The 19,467-nt window shown below is 38.4% G+C and overlaps 1 protein-coding gene and 1 pseudogene across 10 annotated transcripts in view; both read right to left on the bottom strand.

Annotated features, from left to right (window-relative positions):
• The window catches only part of GRIA4 (glutamate ionotropic receptor AMPA type subunit 4), a 668,265-nt gene that overhangs the window by 326,544 nt on the left and 322,254 nt on the right, over nucleotides 1-19,467 (bottom strand). The gene's annotated exons all lie outside the window — the stretch shown is intronic.
• On the bottom strand, nucleotides 14,821-14,939 carry LOC114118579 (5S ribosomal RNA; annotated as a pseudogene).

Raw genomic sequence — 19,467 nt, forward strand, 5'->3', positions numbered from 1 at the left:
AACATCTTGTCTAGCACTGCCATTCTGGCTTTACTTTTGATGTTCCACTAGCAGAAGGACTTTTTCTCTTGAACTCCAGCTTCCATTTGGCTTTTCTGTTCTTATGCTGTATTTTCCCTCTGCCAGTCCCTGGAACTCAGCTGTCCTGGGTCTGTAAGCTTGTTTTGGGTCATTGATCAAACTGATGAAACATCTGTCTATCTGGACCTAAGCAGGGTGTCTTGGTTAAGTTATTATTTTTCTTCATTCCACTAAGTTTGCTGCCTCTTTCTTCTAGAATTGGCATACCAGATGCCAGTTATCTTCAGCATTGTCTATAATACTGACCTGCTTCATATCTTTTCTTTGTGACTCATACCTAGGTGTTACACCGTTAGCATTATAGACTACTAGATATAAAATATTTTCTTGAACACCTCTGTGATCAGAAGGAACTCAATTCCATTTTCATTATACATTTTGTTAGAAAGTTCTTTCTTATTTTGAGTCAAATTCAACCTCTCTAGTTTTATCCTTTGTTGCCCTCAAAAAGGGCATTAAGCTTATGCACTGAAGACAATAAATATAGTGTTTATTATTATTTATAGCACAAAATTTTCAATTAAAATATTTTTCTCCCCATGGAAAATAAGAGTGGAAGCAAAAATCCACAGTTCAGAAATTGTTAAGTAACTTCCCAAAAGTTATAGTTAGTAGATTGTGGTCCTAGGCTTCTTCCTCTTTTTTTTTCCCTTCAATTTTGTTGTTTCTTATTTTTAAGCTATCTTAATTTCACCCAACACACTGTAGCCACTCATACCCATAGATACAGCTGTGATATTGACAAAAACTACAATCCCTACATAATCAGTTACCCTCTAAACTTCACTTCCTGTTCCTCCAACTAATTCCCCTGAGACCCATATTCCAACAATTCTTTGACCCCATCAGAAATCTTGGTCAATTGGTCCCACTGTTTTTGCTCTAGCCCTCATTGTCTTTGTGTGTTTTCTTGTCTCTTCAGTTCAGTTCAGTTCAGTTCAGTCACTCAGTCGTGTCTGACTTTTTGCGACTCCATGAATTGCAGCACGCCAGGCCTCCATATCCATCACCAACTCCTGGAGTTCATTCAAACTCATGTGCATCGAGTTGGTGATGCCATCCAGCCATTTCATCCTCTGTCAGTCCCTTTTCCTCCTGCCCCCAATCCCTCCCAGCATCAGAGTCTTTTCCAATGAGTCAACTCTTCGCATGAGGTGGACAAAGAACTGGAGCTTCAGCTTAAGCATCATTCCTTCCAAAGAACACCCAGGACTGATCTCCTTTAGAATAGAGGAGATAGAATAGAATGGAATGGACTGGTTGGACCTCCTTGCAGTCCAACGGACTCTCAAGAGTCTTCTCCAACTCCACACTTCAAAAGCATCAATTCTTTGGTGCTCACCCTTCTTCACAGTTCAACTCTCGCATCCATACATGACCACTGGAAAAACCATAGCCTTGACTAGACGGACCTTAGTCGGCAAAGTAATGTCTCTGCTTTTGAATATGCTATCTAGGTTGGTCATAACTTTTCTTCCAAGGAGTAAGCGTCTTTTAATTTCATGGCTGCAGTCACTGTCTGCAGTGATTTTGGAGCCCCCCAAAATAAAGTCTGACACTGTTTCCACTGTTTCCCATCTATTTCCCATGAAGTGATGGGAGTGGATGCCATGATCTTCATTTTCTGCATGTTCAGCTTTAAGCCAACTTTTTCACTCTCCACTTTCACTTTCATCAAGAGCATATTAATCAATGTAATAAGATTAAACACAAAGAAAATATTAGAAGCAACAAGAGAAACGCAACATATAACATATAAGGCATCCCCATAAGGCAAATGGCTGATTTTTCAAAAGAAACTCTTCAGGCCAGAAAGGAGTGGCAGGGTATACTTAAAGTGATGCAATAAAAAAACATACAACCAAGATTAGCCAGCAAGGATATTATTCAGATTCGACAGAGAAATTAAAATCTTTACAGATAAGCAGAAGTTAAGAGTATGGCTACTCATGCTTTCTTTTGATTTATATTTGCATGGAATACCTTTTTCCATCCCCTCACTTTCTGTCTATTCTGCAGACAGAATATATAGGGATCTTGTTTTTTATCCATTCAGCCAGTCTGTGTCTTTCAGCTGGAAAATTTAGCCCATTTACATTTAAGGTAATTATTGATTTGTATGATCCTTTTACCATTTACTTTATTATTTGGCTTTGTTATTGTAGATCTTTTCTGTCTCTTGTGTAAGGAAGCACAAGCTTTAAATGATACATTGGACTATATGGATCTAATTGATATTTATAGGACATTTCACTTAATTTCTATTATTTAAATTGTGAGAGTGAAAGCTTAAGCCATTCACTTGTGTCTGACTCTTTGCGACTTCATGGATTGTAACCCAGCAGACTCCTAAGTCCATGGAGTTCTCCAGGCAAGAATACTGGAGTGAGTTTCCATTTCCTTCTCCAGGGGAACTTCCTGACCCAAGGATTGAACTGGGTCTCCTGCATTATACACAGATTTTTGCCATCTGAGCCACCAGGGAAGCCCATTTAAATTGTAGTCAGCCACTCAACAAATACATTTAGCTCTTTGCTGTGTACTAGAAGACATGCTGATAGAGAGTTTACATTCTTGCTGGAAAGCAGTTGAAGTCAACAATAAGTAGCAGAAATTGGCCTATAATTATTTGCAAGTGGTGTGGTACTGATTACAAATCCCAAGAAGGGGAGATGGATACAATATACAGGAATCCACTATGGTTTCCAAAAGTGGTATAATTAAGCTGATTTAAGCAATGGGTAATATTTACCTAGAAAATAAGGATAAACCATGAGTTAGATTGGAAGGATGTTGGAGAACTGACTAATTAGGATGATTTAAGGGAATGAATTTTAATTTGGTGATGGTATTCCAAGCAAAATACAGAAGCATGCAGTGTTAAATTGTGAGTTAGAGTGCAATCATAGACCCCCGAGCTCACTATATAATCAAGCTTCCTAATTATTCATATTTCTAGAACCAAAACAGTTTAAATTTTCCTTGTTATGTGTATATACCATGATTGGCTTTACAGATGGTGCTGATGGGAAAGAAGCCACCTGCCAATGCAGGAGACATGAGACATGGTTATGATCCCTGGGTTGGGAAGATCCCCTGGAGGAGGGCATGGCAACCCACTCCAGTATTCTTGCCTGGAGAATGCTATGGACAGAGGAGCCCGGAGGGCTACAGTCCATAAGGTTGCAAAGAATTGGACTGAAGCAACTTTGTGCACATGTATACCATAATTATTTCTAAAAGGTGCATACAACCCATTAAACTTTCATTCAATAGCCGTGTTTGACAATGAGTTTTATATATGTCTCTTTTGTCATCTAAACACAAAATCTTTAGTATTTGCAATGTGCCATTGCTTCTAATGTAGTGCCTTATGGATAGTCTCTGATTTATTTGGGCTTCTTTCTTCTCATTAACAAAATAGGATATTAAAGTTTACATTGCATGGAAAAGAAAGACAAATGAGAAAATATTCTATGAGCTCTTTATAGGAAAAATCATCAGTATTTATCAATGGATTAATCTATTGCTTAGTGGTAAGTTTGGTACAGCTATCTAAAAAAATGTTTAAAGGAAAATAAATTCTATTTTATTTATTTACAGAGTCTCTTTATCTTATAAAGAAGATACATTTTCTTTCTTATTTTTCCATGTGTTTACATTCTAAATAACTACCTATTTGCCTTCTCTTGTACCTCACAGGATGATGGAAGAACAAGAACATTGATGTAAATCAGCTTGCACAGGAGGTTGGTTGAAAGTAAATACAGTAATGACACAATATTTATCAAATATTTGAAATTTTTTACTACAATGAACACTGATATCCATGAGACTAATTAGAATAGAGACTAAATGCTTTAATAACCAAGTTTGTCATTTCCAGGGTTCACTGATTGTCTCCAAAATATGTAACTTAAAAAAATCATATATAAATTTTATAAAAATCATATGTAAAATGATTGTATATAAACAAAATAAAAGTTGTATCATGCTTCAATGGATTTAGAAATAAAACAACAGGTTTAGCATTTAATCAGCAGAAAATATCCAAATATATGAATGCATGCTAAAAAGAGCAAAATTTTGAATAATCTTGCTGAACAACATGGGCATTTGATTTTAGATTTATAAATTAGTTGGATGGAATCAATGAAAATATTGAATTTTATCCTGGGGAACAAGCAGCACAGGAAAGAGAGAATTTGGCTAAAGATAGAATTAAAGTTGAACTAACTGATATGTGTCCTTTAAAATGATAGAGCTCATCAAGAAATAACTATATCCAAATGAAGGCTTAGGATGATGATTAAAATGGGCTTTCCTGAAGGCAGTTGGCTGGTAGTCTTTCTTGCATGGACTTACTACTGCATTGGCATTTGTAATTTGCTGAACATTACTTCCTTTAACCATCAAATGAAATGAAAACAGTTGTATTAAGCAAGAGCAATAAAGCTTATGCTCAGTTTAGATCAGTTCAGTCTCTCAGTTGTGTCTGACTCTTTGCAACCTCACGGACTGCAGCACACAAGGCTTCCCTGTCCATCACCAACTGCCAGAGCTTGCTCAAACTCGTCCATTGAGTCAGTGATGCCATTCAACCATCTCATCCTCTGTCATCCCCTTCTCCTCCTGTCTTGACTCTTTCCCAGAATCAGGGTCTTTTCAAATGAGTCAGTTCTTTGAATAAGGTGACCAAAGTATTGGAGTTTCAGCTTCAGCATCAGTCCTTCCAATGTATATTCAGGACTGATTTCCTTAAGGAATGACTGGTTTGATTTTGCAGTCCAAGGGACTCTCAAGAGTCTTCTCCAACACCACAATTTAAAAGCATCAGTTTTTCAGTGCTCACATTGTCCAACTCTCACATCCATATATAACTACTGGAAAAACCATAGCTTTGACTATATGGATATTTGTCAGGAAAGTAATGTCTCTGCTTTTAAATATCCTGTCTAGGTTTGTCATAGCTTTTCTTCAAAGGAGAAAGTGTCATTTAATTTCATGGCTTCAGTCACCATCTGCTGTGATTTTGGAGCGCAAGAAAGTGCAGTCTCCCACTGTTTCCACTGTTTTTCCATCTATTTGTCATGAAGTGACGGGATTGGATGCAATAATCTTCATTTTTTGAATGTTGAGTTCTAAGCAAGATTTTTTTTTGTTTTTTACTCTCCTCTTTCAATTTCATCAAGAGGCTATTTAGTTCCTCTTCACTTTCTGATATAAGGGTGGGATCATCTGCATATATGAGGTTATTGATGTTTCTTCTGCAATCTTCATTTCAGCTTGTCCAGCATCCAGTCCAGAATTTCACATGATGTGCTCTGCGTATAAGGTAAATAAGCAGGGTGATGATATACAAGCTTGACATACTCCTTTCTCAATTTGGAACCAGTCCTTTGTTCCATGTCCTGTTCTAACTCTTGACCTGCATACATATTTCTCAGGAGGCAGGTAAGGTGGTCTGGTACTTCAATGTTTTTAAGAATTTTCCACAGTTTGTTGTGATCCAGACAGTCAAAGGTTTTAGCATAGTCAATGAAACAGAAGTAGATGTTTTTCTGGAATTCTCTTGCTTTTTCTAGGATACAGTGGATGTTGGCAATTTGATCTCTGGTTCTTTTGTCTTTTCTAAATACAGCTTGAACATCTGGAAGTTCTTAGTTTCACATACTGCTGAAGCGTAGCCTGGAGAATTTTGAGCATTACTTTGCTAGTGTGTGAGATGAGTACAATTGTGTGGTAGTTTGAAAATTTATGTTACTAATAACAAAATCATCTTGAAAGTGAAAGTGAAAGGGAATGTTCAGTCATGTCTTACTCTTTGAGACTCTATGGGCTAGAGTCCATGGAATTCTTCAGGCTGGAATACTGGAGTGGGTAGCGTTTCCTTTCTCCAAGGAATCTTTCCAAACAAGTGATTGAAGTCAGGTGTCCCGCATTAGTGAAGTTGAATACGAAAACATAATAAACATTGATGTTCTAGCACCATGTTGATTTTCTTTATCTGTATTTTTCTAATGACAATGTAGCATTCAGACAACGACCCTGAATTATTGCAACTATTTTAATTGGTCTCCCTGCTTAATGCTTGCCCCTCTCCATATATATTCACTCCAGAGTGATCTTTTACTCTATTTTTAAAACTCATGAATAGCTTTGTATTATCCTTGGAATAACGTGCAAACTTTTTTGAGTCTTGTCTCACTTAGCGTAAGTGTATTTCTTATCCTCTAAACACTCACCTCCTCTACTCACACAGTCACATCTGGTTCCTTTCGCAATAAACTTCCTTCAGTGTCTATACATGTATACTCTCCTACTAATTTTTCAGACGAAGCAGGGCATGAAAATCTTTGCAAGACACCCATCTATCCTATATATGTGACAGCATTCTATTCTTCCCCTATCAGTACAGTTGCCATATCATTGAACAATAATTAATTTTTAGTTAAATTCTTTTATATTTCTAGACTTGGAGTTCTTAACAAATTTTGGTATCATGAACCTATTTAGTATTCTGATGAGGTTTATTAGTTCCCTTCTCAGAACAATGCTTTTAAAGGCACAAGATAGGTTACTTAGAATAACAAAGAGAAACCTGTTATATAGAAATATATATTCGAGACATTAATAACTAAACTGATGACATACTAATATTCCTGATTTTTAATTATTGCATTAAGTAATAAAACCTAGTGGTAAGTCAATAGCAAACAATTTAAAAATCATGAGGAGTGTTTTTCTGGCATTGAGTTGTATGAGCTGCTTGTATATTTTGTAAATAAATCCTTTGTCAGTTGTTTTATTTGCTATTATTTTCTCCCATTCTGAGGATAGTCTTTTTATCCCATTGTTCATTGAAACACTATTTATAATAGCTAGAAAATGAAAGTAAACTAGATGTCCATCGACAAAAGAATGGATAAAGATGTGGTACATTTACACAATGGAGTATTACTCAGCCATAAAAAGGAAAACATTTGAGTCAGTTCTAATGAAGTGGAAGAACCTAGAACTTATTATACAGAGTGAAGTGAGTCAGAAAGAGAAAGAGAGATACCATATACTAATGCATATACTGAATCTAGAAAAATGGTACTGAATAATTTATTTACAGGGCAACAATGGAGAAACAGACATAGATAATAGACTTATGGAAATAGGGAGATGGGAGGAGAGGGTGAGATGTATGGAAAGAGTAACATGGAAACTTACATTACCATATGTAAAATAGACAGCTAATTGGAATTTGCTGTATGGCTCAGGAAACTCAAACAGGGGCTCTGGATCAACCTAGAGGGGTGGGGTGGGGAGGGAAATGGGAGGGAGGTTCAGAAGGGAGGGGATATATGATACCTATGGCTGATTCAAGTTGAGGTTTAACAGAAAACATCAAAATTCTATAAAGCAATTATCCTTCAATAAAAAATAAATTAATTAAAAATATCATGAGGAGTAAAAATGATATTTTCAGATATCTGCAATGCTGAAAGGTATTATCTATGGTTTTTAATGGTGACAGAGTCACATTTACTACTAATACCTCTGTGATTTCTGGCCTATATTAATAATTAAATTTAATGCTAATTTTCAGTTATAGGTAAGGAAAACTAAAGGTGCCATTTTTTTTATACAAGTTTACAATGCCCTCTAGCTATCCTAGGCTAAAGCCTGTCTACTAACATGTCAAGTCAGTAAGGAGAGGCACTAGATCTTTCCTGCCTGTCCTTGAATCCCCACTTTTTGACTATATAATTATACAACTATAACATAACTACATATATAACAACTTCTGTTTTATGTGTTGGAGATAGAGCTGTGAATAATAAGACAAAAGCAGTATGTTTCATGGAATTTTCATTCTCATGGGAGAGGGAAGCACACCAAAGACACTCATATTGTTCATGGAATACAATATTTCTCTGTTACTTTAACCTCTTCTAAGATCAATAAGTGTCTAGAAACACCTACTATAGCAGTATTAAAAAATTATTTAGTTTTTAATTGAAGGATAATTGCTTTACAGGATTTTTTTGTTTTCTCTCAAACCTTAACATGAATTAGCCATAGCAGGTTTTAGTCAGGTATTGAAGTTCTGAATTAATTGGCTGATAATAAAGAGATCATTTAAAGTGGAAAGAAATTGTTACTGTTTAAAACATACATGTTCATAACAGTCTGCTTATTTAGGGCTTCTTGATATAGAACCATAATTTATACACCTTCATATCCTTGTTTATCCAATTATCCCTTCCTTGAGATCCCATTCTTTTTGGTAACTACTAACTTTTCAAGACTGAGATATCACTTCTCTGGGAAGATTTTTCTACATTCCTCTCCACATAGCTTCACCAGTCTGGTTTGGAATCCTTCCTTGGTGTTCAAGTAGCACTTTGGGTATGTCTATATTTGTGAATAGCTGACAGACAGGAATTAAATTATCTGCCTGTTATTGCATATATTTGTTTTCCTTCCTCTAAATTATGGGACCTCAGTAAAGCTGACACATCACTCTCTCTACTGAAACACTGCTTCTGAACTCCCTGTGGGAAAGAAAACCCTTCAAATCTGAGAACATTCATTCCTGCTTTACTGAGAATATTTAAAGGTCGATTTTAAGAGAGGTAGAAGAATGCATGCATTTTGGGGTTCCCAAAACTCCAAAGGGATTGTGTCAAGATATTGTGATCCTAATACCTGACTGGCATTATCCCTCATCCTCTATTTATTCTTGAGGAGGATGTAGAAGAGGGACATCCTTATGTACTCATATATGTGTAGTGTCCTTATTACTGTCTACATCTTTAAAAGTATAGGAAATGACATTGGCTTCAGGTATGTTTTCAAGAGACTTACTGGCCCTCACTTAAATCTACTTTCTCTAGCCTAAAATCCCATGGAGTACTAACCCAGTCTTACTTTTATTTGTATCTCCAGGAGTTGGCACAGTGTCCAGTGTATGGTAGCTAGCTATAAATGATTCCTGAACTGAACCAAAGTGATTTTAATGAAATTATGATGCTTTTAGACTGCGGCCACAAGAAATTGTTTCCCTGTTGGTAATGCATACTTTTCCTTAAAAAAGAGAATAAAGGGAATCTGTGAAAACCTAACATGATTTTGAATGCATTATTTAAAAATCTCAATAATTTAATTTATGAGTAGACAAATATGTAGCCTATTTGTGTATTATGGATCAACCAGCTGGTAAACTGGCATAGACTTGACCATATCCCTGATTGAGACTTTAAATATTAATTTAGGAAGTGGACGGTGTAGGGAGACCCTGAGCTTAACAAAATTACATGAGCACAACAAAATTACAACTGGACTGCAAGGAGATCAAACCAGTCCATCCTAAAGTAAATCAGTCCTGAATGTTCATTGAAAGGACTGATGCTGAAGCTGAAACTCCAACACTTTGGCCACCTGATGCACAGAACTGACTCATTGGAAAATACCCTGATGTTAGGAAAGATTGAAGACAGGAGGAGAAGGGGACAACAGAGGATAAGGTGGTTGGATGGCATCACAGACTCGATGGACATGTGTTTGAGTAAGCTCTGGGAGTTGGTGATGGACAGGGAAGGCTGATGTGTTGCAGTGCATGGAGTTGCAAAGAATATGACATGAATGAGTGATTGAACTGAACTGAACAAAACAAGCATTGATGACAGAGATCTGAAGACCAACCAAAAAAAAAAGAAAAGAAAAGAAAGAAAGAAAAGGTTTTCTACAACTGAAGATGTAAAGAATAGACCATAATGATATGGTTAGAGAGGGTATAAATAAGGTATATTCAAGATCCATACCCATGGGTCAATGACCCACAAACAGGACAATGACAAAGTTTCTCCCCAAGGAGCAATGGATCCAAGCCCCACAGCAAGCACCCCAGACTTAGGATCATGGACCAAGGAATTGATGATGTTTGATTTTGGATGTCAAATGAGGCTTACTTTCAGAGGAGCCAGACATGTAGGAAATAGATTGCACTCTTAAATGGCACACACAAAATCTCACATGCTCAAGGACCCAGGGAATAAGGAGTGGTTTGAAAGGAGCCTGGGTTAGATGTACTTGCTGAGACTCAGAGAGGCAGAAGGCAAATGGAGTTCAACCTGGGAACACAGACACTGGAAGCAGCCATTTTCAGAGGCTCATTCTGTCATGAGAACACTGGTGCTAGCAAGCACCAATTCAAAATCCTCCCTCAAGCTGATTAGCATGAAAACCCAACCCAAACCCAACCATGAAACTAGTACCAAGATGTCTCAGGCCAAGCAACTATCTGGGTGAGACTACAGCTCCATGTGCCACCAAGGAAGCTGCCTCAGGACACCCCTGAGTCCCCAGCTGCTCTGAGACCCAGCCCTGCTCATAAGAGGGGCCAGGACCCAGCCTTTCTCACCAGCAGTCTAGCACTAGCTCAGGGACACCTGAGTCTCCTATTGCAAGGGCAATAAGAGACTGCGGGTCCCAGCTCCATGCCCAAGTGGGCTGGAAATAGTCTCTGGACTCCCTAGGCTACTGCCCCACCCACCAGTGGACTGATATCAGCTCTGAGATATTTGCTCCCTATAGCAACAGATTCAGGAATCCAATACAATTTACCAGTGGGTTGGCAATAGCCCCAGGAAATGGCTTCACCCATCAGTGAGACAGTACTAGTCCTGTGATACCCTGGGCCCTGGTCCCACTCACCAGTACTGACACCAGCCCTAGCACCACATTGTGCTCCAGTGCTTCTCATTGGCATGTTGCACCCAGTCCAAGACTCACTGGACTCCTAATCCACTCACCTTAGGATCTGATACCATTCACCAGCAAGGCAGCACTACCTTTGGGACACTCTGGAACCTGTAGCCAGCTGTGTTAGGAACTGACCCCACCATCAACAAGCCAACAGTAAATCTGGGATCCCCTGGCCAGCACTAGTCACTCTGGGACTCAACTCCTCTCACTTCTGGGCCAGCAATAGCCTGAAGCTACACAGCCTGCCATATTAAGACCTGGCCACACTGGCCAACATTTGCTGCACAAGTCAGGGTCTAGAAAGCAGTGGAACTATAGGAAAGCCACACTTACAAGACTACCCACAGTAGTCAGCCTTTCACAATAGAAAGGCCCATGCAGTTCATGTAAGGGGCTCCCCTAGAGCATATAGCCCTGATGACTAGAGGAGTGGATTCATCCCATGCATGAGACATCCATAGAAAAAGCCAATTCTCCAAGGTCAGCAAATTTAACTAACATAACAAATACAAAAATTAAAACAGCAAACTGGACAAAATGAGAAGAACAAAGATATGTTCCAAATGAAGAAACAAAATGAATCCCTAGAAGAAGAACTAAGTGGAGATAAGCAATCTCCCCAATGAAGAGTCCTAGATAATGATCATAAAGATGCTCAAAGTACTTGAGATAAGAATGGACAAACACATTGAGAACTTTAACAAGGAATTGGAAAATATAAAAAAGATTCAAACAGAGCTTAAGAATACTATAACTGAAATAAAATATATACTAGAAGGAATTAACAGTAGATTAGATGATATGAAGGAACAGATTTGTGAACTGGAAGAAAAGTGGAAGCTGAAAAGAAGAAAGAAAAAAAACAGTAAAATTATGAGGACAGTTAGGAGAACTATGGAACAATGCCAAGCACATTAACATTAATATTTTAGGGGTCCCGGAAAGAGATGATAGAGAAGGGGCAGAAATTATATTTGAAGACAAAATAGCTGGAGATTTCCTTAGCCTGAGAAAGAAACAAATATCCAGGTCCAGGAATCACAGAGAGTCTCAAACAGGATCAAACTGGAAGTACACACTAAGGCATATCATATTCAAAATGGTAAAAATTAAATTAAGAAATATTATTAAAATCAGCAAGGGAAAAGCAACAAGTTAAGCATAAAGGAATTCCCAAAAGTCTATCAGCACACTTTTCAGCAGGAATTCTGTTGGTCATAAGGGAATGTGTTAGTTGTTCAGTTGTGTCCAACTCTTTGCAACCCCGTGGACTGTAGCCTGCCAGGCTCCTCTGTCCATGGAATTCTCCAGGCAAGAATACTGGAGTGGATTGTCATTTCCTTCTCCAGGGATCTTCCTGACCCAGGGATTAAACCTGGGTCTCCCACATTATGGGCAGATTCTTTACTGTTTAAGCCACCAGAGAAGAACCCATAAGGGAATAGCATGATATATTTACAAATGACAGAAAGGAAACATGTACAACCAAGAAGCCTTCCATTTAAGAAGGCTATCTGGCAGGGATTTCATTCTGATTTGAGGGAGTTCAGCAAGCTAGCAAAGGGTTTTACAAGAAATGTTCTTGGGCCTTCTCTAAGTAGAAAAGAAAAAGCCACAACTAGAAATATCAAATGGATGGAAGGAAATATTTGTTGGTAAAGGTAAATATACAGTTAAGTTAATAAATTGACCACATATACAGCTAGTAGGAAGCTTAAAAGATCAAAGTAGGAATATCATCTATATGCATAGTACATAATTAAGATATACACAAGCAAGAAAGTGTAAAACACAATGTCATAACAGTAAATGGGAGTGGGCTGTTAAAATGCATTTGAACTTAGAACAGCAACTTAAAATAATAATGTATACATAGGATGGTGTATATAAACCTCATGGTAACCACTCCAATACTTTGGTCACTTGATGTGAAGAGCTGACTCATTGGAAATGATCCTGATGCTGGAAAAGATTGAGGACAGGAGGAGAAGCAGGTGACAGAGGATGAGATGGTTAGATGGCATTGCTGGCTCAATTAATAGGAGTTTGAGCAAACTCTGGGAGATGGTGAAGGGCAGGGAAACCTGATGTGCTGAAGTTCATTGGATTACAAAGAGCTGGACATGACTTAGCGACTGAACAATAACAACAGTGGTAATCACAAACCAAAAATCCGTCATAAATATACCTATGGAATAGAGAAAGACATTTGACTATATCTCTAAAGATAGTCATCAAATCACAGGGGAATATATCAAAAGGAAAGAAAGGACCAAAAAACTACTCAACAATAATCCAAAATCAATTAACAAAATGGCAATGAGTACAAAACTATTAATAATTACCTTAAATGTAAATAGACTAAATGGTCCAAAGAAAAGACACAGAGTGACTGAATGTATACATAAATAAGACCCATACAGAAGCTGCCTCCAAGAGACTTACTTCAGATATAAACACACACAGACTGCATGTGAGATGAGAAAAGATATTCCATGAAAGTGAAGAAAGCTGGAGTATCAATATTTATATAAGACAAAACAGACATTAAAACAAAGACTGTAACAAGATGATCAAGGGATCAATCTAAGAAAAAGATAAAACACTGTAAATATATATTGTCCCTACATAGAAACACCTAAATACATAAAGCAAACACAATAATAATAGTGGACTTTATCCCCTCATTTACATCAATGGCCAAATCATCCAAATCAATAAGGAAACACTGATCTTAAATGACACATAGAGCCAATGGACTTAAATGATAACAGAGCATTCCATCCAAAGTGGCAGTATATATATTCTCTTCAAGTGTACATGGAACATTCTCTAGGAAAGATCAGGTGCTAGGCCATAAAATATTAATCAATAAACACAAAAAATTGAATTCATGGGAAGCATCTTTTCTGATCACATTGCTATGTGACTATAAATCAACTATTTTATTAACACTTTGTATTAAAAATGCAAAAATCACAAATATTTGGAGGTTAAACAACATGCTAAAAACAACTAATGGGCCATTGAAGAAATCAAAGAGGAAACCAAAAAAATATCTGGAGAAAAATAAAAACACAATGACCCAAAATCTATGGGTTGCAACAAATTAATTGTAAGTGAGAAGTTTATGGTGATAGAACTCTGCCTCAGGAAACATAAAAAAATCAAGTAAATGAACTAATTGCATACTTCATTAAAGTAAAAAAAAGTAGAACAAGCAAAACCCAGACAAAACCCAGTAGTTCAGTTCAGTCCAGTCTCTCAGTCATGTCTGAAGTTTTGCAACACCACGGAGTGCAGCACTTGAGGCTTCCCTGTTCATCACCAACTCCCTGAGCTTGCTCAAACCCATGGCCATCGAGGCTGTGATGCCGTCCAACCATCTAATTTTCTATTGTCCCCTTCTCCTCCTGCCTTCAATCTTTCCCAGAATCCTTCTACCTGTGAATCAGGTAGCCACAGTACTGGAGTTTTAGCTTCAACATCAGTCCTTCCAATGAATATTCAGGACTTATTTTCTTTAGGATTGACTGGTTGAATCTCCTTGCAGTACAAAGGACACTCAACAATCTTCTCCAACACCACAGTTCAAAAGCATCAAATCTCTGGTGCTCAGTCTTCTTTATAGTCCAACTCTCACAACTATACATGACTGTAAAAACCATAGCTTTGACTAGACAGAACTTTGCTGGCAAACTAAAGTCTCTGCTTTTTAATATGCTATCTAGGTTAGTCATTTCTTCCAGAGAGCAAAGAAAGAAAAGAAAGAAATCGCTCAGTCGTGTCCAACTGTTTGCAACCCCATGGACTGTAACCTACTAGGCTCCTCAGTCCATGGCATTTTTCAGGCAAGAGTGCTGGGGTGGGTTGCCATTTCCTTCTCCAGGGGATCTTCCTGACCCAGGGATTGAACCCTGGTCTCCTGCATTGCAGGCAGACGCTTTACTGTCTGAGCCACCAGGAAAGCCCTCAAAGAAAAGCCTACAGTACCTGGTATTCTCAGGCAGCCTCCCATCCATGTACTGATTAGGCCCAACCCTGCTTAGCTTCTGAGATCAGATGAGATCGGGCGCATTCAGGATGGTATGGCTGTAGCATCTTTTAATTTCATGGCTGCAGTCACCATCTGCAATGACTTTGGAGCCCAAGAGACCAAAGTCCGTCACTGTTTCCATTGTTTCCTCATCTATTTTCCATGACGTGATAGGACCGGATGCCATAACCTTAATGTTTTGAATGTCGAGTTTTAAGTCAACTTTTTCATCTCCTTTTTCACTTTCATCAAGAGACTCTTTAGTTCTTTGCTTTCAAGGAGTCATCCGTATATCTGAGATTATTGGTATTTCTCCTGCAATCTTGACTCCAACTTGTGGTTCACCCAGTATAGCGTTTTGCATGATATACTCTGCATGTAAGTTAAATATGCAGGGTGACATTATACAGCCATGATGCACTCCTTTCCCAATTTGTAACTAGTCCATTGTTCCATGTCCAGTTCTAACTGTTGCTTCTTGATCTGCACACAGACTTCTCAGGAGGCATGTAGGGTTGTCTGGTGTTTCAGTCTCTAAGAATTTTCCACAGTTTGCTGTGATCCACACAGTCAAAGACTTTGGCGTAGCAAATATCACAGAAGTAGATATTTTCTGGTACTCTCTCACTTTTTGTATGATCCAACATGTGTTGGCAATTTGATCTATGGTTCCCCTGTCTTTTCTAAATCTAGCTTGAATATCTGGAAGTTCTCAGTTCATGTACTGTTGAAGGCTGGCTTGGAGAATTTTGAGCATTACTTTGCAAGCATGTGAAATGAGTGCAAGCATGAAGCAGTTCAAACATTCTTTGGCATTACCCGTCTTTGGGACTGGAATGAAAACTGACTTTTTCTAGTCTTGTGGTCACTGCTGAGATTTCCAAATTTGCTGGCATATTTAATGCAGCACTTTCACAGCAACATCTTTTAGTATTTGAAATGGCTTAACTGAAATTCCATCACCTCCACTAGCTTTGTTCATAGTGATGCTTCCTAACACCCACTTGACTTCACATTTCAAGATGTCTGGCTCTAGGTGAGTGATCATACCATCTGGGTTAACCAGTGGTTATGTGGGTCATTAAGATCTTTTTTGTATAGGTATTCTGTGTATTCTTGCCACCTCTTCTTAATATATTCTTCTTCTGTTAGGTCCATACAATTTCAGTCCTTTATTTTACCCATATTTGTATGAAGTTTTCCCTTGATATCTCTAATTTTCATGAAGAGATCTCTAATCTTTCTCATTATATTGCTTTCCTCTATTTCTTTGCATTGATCACTGAGGAAGGCTTCTTTCTCTCCTTGCTATTCTTTGCAACTCTTCATTCGATGGGTATATCTTTCCTTTTCACCTTTGCCTTTAGCTTCTCTTCTTTTCTCAGCTATTTGTAAGGCCTCCTCAGACAACCTTTTTGCCTTTATACATTTATTTTTTTGGGGGGATGTTCTGAATCACTGCTTCCTGTACAATGTCATGAACCTCCATCCATAGTTCTGCCTATTAGATTTAATGCCTCAAATGTATTTGTCACTTTCACTAAGTAATTGTTAAGTATTTGATTTAGATCATACCTGAATGGTCTAGTGGTTTTCCCTACTTTCTACAATTTAAGTTTGAGTTTTGTAATAAGGAGTTCATGATCTCAGCCACAGTTAGGTCGTGTTTTTGCTGACTGTATAGAGCTTATCTATCTTTGTCTGCAAAAAAATATTATCAATCTGATTACTGTACGGACCATCTGGCCATGTCCATGTGTATAGTCATCTCTTGTGTTGTTGGAAGAGGGTGTTTGCTATGACTAGTGCATTCTCTTGGCAAACTTTGTTAGCCTTTCCCTGCTTCATTTTTTACTCCAAGGACAAACTTGCCTGTTACTCTAGGTACCTCTCGACTTCCTACTTTTGCATTCCAGCCCCTTGTGATGAAAAGGGACATCTGTTTTTGGTGTTAGTTCTAGAAGATCTTGTAGGTCTTCATAGAACAATTCAGCTTCAGCTTCTTCAGCATTAGTGGTTGAGGCATAGACTTAGATTACTGTGGTATTGTATGGTCTGCCTTGGAAATGTACAGAGATCATTCTGTCATTTTTAAGATTGCACCAAAGTACTGCTTTTGGAGTCTTTTGTTGACTACGAGGGCTACTGCATTTCTTCTAAGTGATTCTTGCCCACAGTAGAATATATAAATGGTCACCTGAATTAAATTCACCTATTTCAGTTCATTTTATTATACTGATTCTTACAATGTTGATGCTCACTTTTGCCACCTCCTGTTTATCCACTTCCAATTTAGCTTGATTTATGGACCAAGCAGTCCAGACTCCTATACAACACTATTCTTTACAGCATCGGACTGAAGAGATGGAACAGGTGTGAGAGCAATGCACTGTCTTGGATGTGACTGATGATGGAAGTAGAGCCCAATGCTGTAAAGAACAAACTCAGTAGAAGGAAAAACATTCATAAGTATCATAGTAGAAATAAATGACATAAGAACTAAAAATAAAAGAAAGAAAGAAAGAAAGAAAGAAAGAAAGAAAACATGAATGAAACCAAGAGCTAGTTATTTGAAAAAAGAAGCAAGATTGAAAAACCTGTAGACAGACTCATCAAGGAAAAGAAAAGAAACAGAAAAGGAGAGGTTCAAAATTAATAAAGTTAGAAGTTAAAAAGGGGACATTACAACTGATATCACAGAAATACAAAGGATCATAAAAGATTATTATAAACAATCATATGCTAATAAGATTGACAGCCTAGAAGAAATGGACAAATTCCTATAAATGTTCCTTATCCCAAGATTAAATCAGTAAGTAAATATGAAGAGACCAATTACCAATAAAATTGGGTCATTAATTTAAAAAAAATCTCAACAAAGATCACAGGTGTTTATTGACGTAACAGGTAAATGCTACCAAATATTTAGAGGAGCATTACCACCCATCCTTCTTAAATTAGCCAACAAAACAGCAAAAGAAGGAATACTTACAAACTCATTGTAAGATATGAACACCATCCTGATGTCAAACCAAAGATATCACAATAAAGAAAATTCTAGGCTCATATCTCTGTTAAAGGTAGATGTAAAACTTCTCTATAAAATATTAGCTAACCCAATTCAATGATCATTAAAAAATCATACAAAATAATCAAATTGGATTCATTTCAGGAATACAAGGATAGTTCAACATCCCTAAGTCAATCAATGTGCTTACCATGTTACCAAACTGAAGAACAAAATAATATAATCATTTCAATAGATGTGGGAAAATCTTTCAACAAAATCTAACAGATATTTATGATAAAAAAACAGATAATAAAGTGTGTATAGAGGAAACATAACTCAGTATAATGAAGTCTAAATGAAAAATTTAAGCGTGGGCGGCTGCAACTGGTGCAGTAAGCTTGGATGAAAGAAGCTACCCCATGTCCCGAGGTCAGGGGCAGAAGCCAGGAGGACCCCATGCCCAAAGGGCGGCAGCCAAGAGGAGCTACCCCACGTCCGAGGTCAGGGGCAGCAGCCGAGAGTGCCAGGCTGCGACAGTGCAGGAATGGCTGAGAGGGGCTATCCCACATCCGAGGTCAGGGGCAGTGGCCAGGAGGAGGTATCCCACGTCCGAGGCCAGGGGCAGCAGCCAAGAGGAGCTACCCTGCATCGGAGTCCAGGGGCAGCGGCCGAGAGGAGCTACCCTGTATCCAAGGTCAGGGCGGCAGGGAGGAGCCACCCTGTGCCTGAGGCCAGGGGTGGCCACCAGGAGGAGGAACCCCATATCCAAGTAGTGGTGGCTGCACAGGCGCAGAAGGGCCTAGAGAGGCTATCCCACGTTTAAGGTCAGGAAAGGCAGTGGCGAGGAGATACCCTTCGTCCAAGGTAAGGAGCAGTGGCTGTACTTTGCTGGAGCAGCCGTGAAGAGATACTCCATGCCTAAGGTAAGAGAAACCCAAGTAAGATGGTAGGTGTTGCAAGAGGGCATCAGAGGGCAGACACACTGAAACCATACTCATAGAAATCTAGTCAATCTAATCACACTAGGACCACAGCCTTGTCTAACTCAATGAAACTAAGCAATGCCCACGGGGTAACCAAGATGGGTGGATCACAGTGGAAAGGTCTGACAGAATGTGGTCCACTGGAGAGGAAATGGCAAACCACTTCAATATTCTTGCCTTGAGAACCCCATGAACAGTATGAAAAGGCAAAATGATAGGATACTGAATGAGGAACTCCCCAGGTCAGTAGGTGCCAAACACACCACTGGAGATCAGTGGAGAAATAACTCTAGAAAGAATGAAGGGATGGAGCCAAAGCAAAACAATACCCAGCTCTGGATGTGACTGGTGATAGAAGTAAGGTCCGATGCTGTAAAGAGCAATGTTGCATAGGAACCTGGAATGTCAGGTCCATGAATCAAGGCAAAATGGAAGTGGCCAAACAAGAGATGGCAAGAGTGAACATTGACATTCTAGGAATCAGCAAACTAAACTGGACTGGAATGGGTGAATTTAACTCAGATGACCATTATATCTACTACTGCAGGCAGGAATCCCTCAGAAGAAATGGAGTTGCCATCATGGTCAGAAAAAGAGTC

Source organism: Ovis aries, chromosome 15, assembly GCF_016772045.2.
Source record: "Ovis aries strain OAR_USU_Benz2616 breed Rambouillet chromosome 15, ARS-UI_Ramb_v3.0, whole genome shotgun sequence".
NCBI classification, from domain to species: domain Eukaryota; kingdom Metazoa; phylum Chordata; class Mammalia; order Artiodactyla; family Bovidae; genus Ovis; species Ovis aries.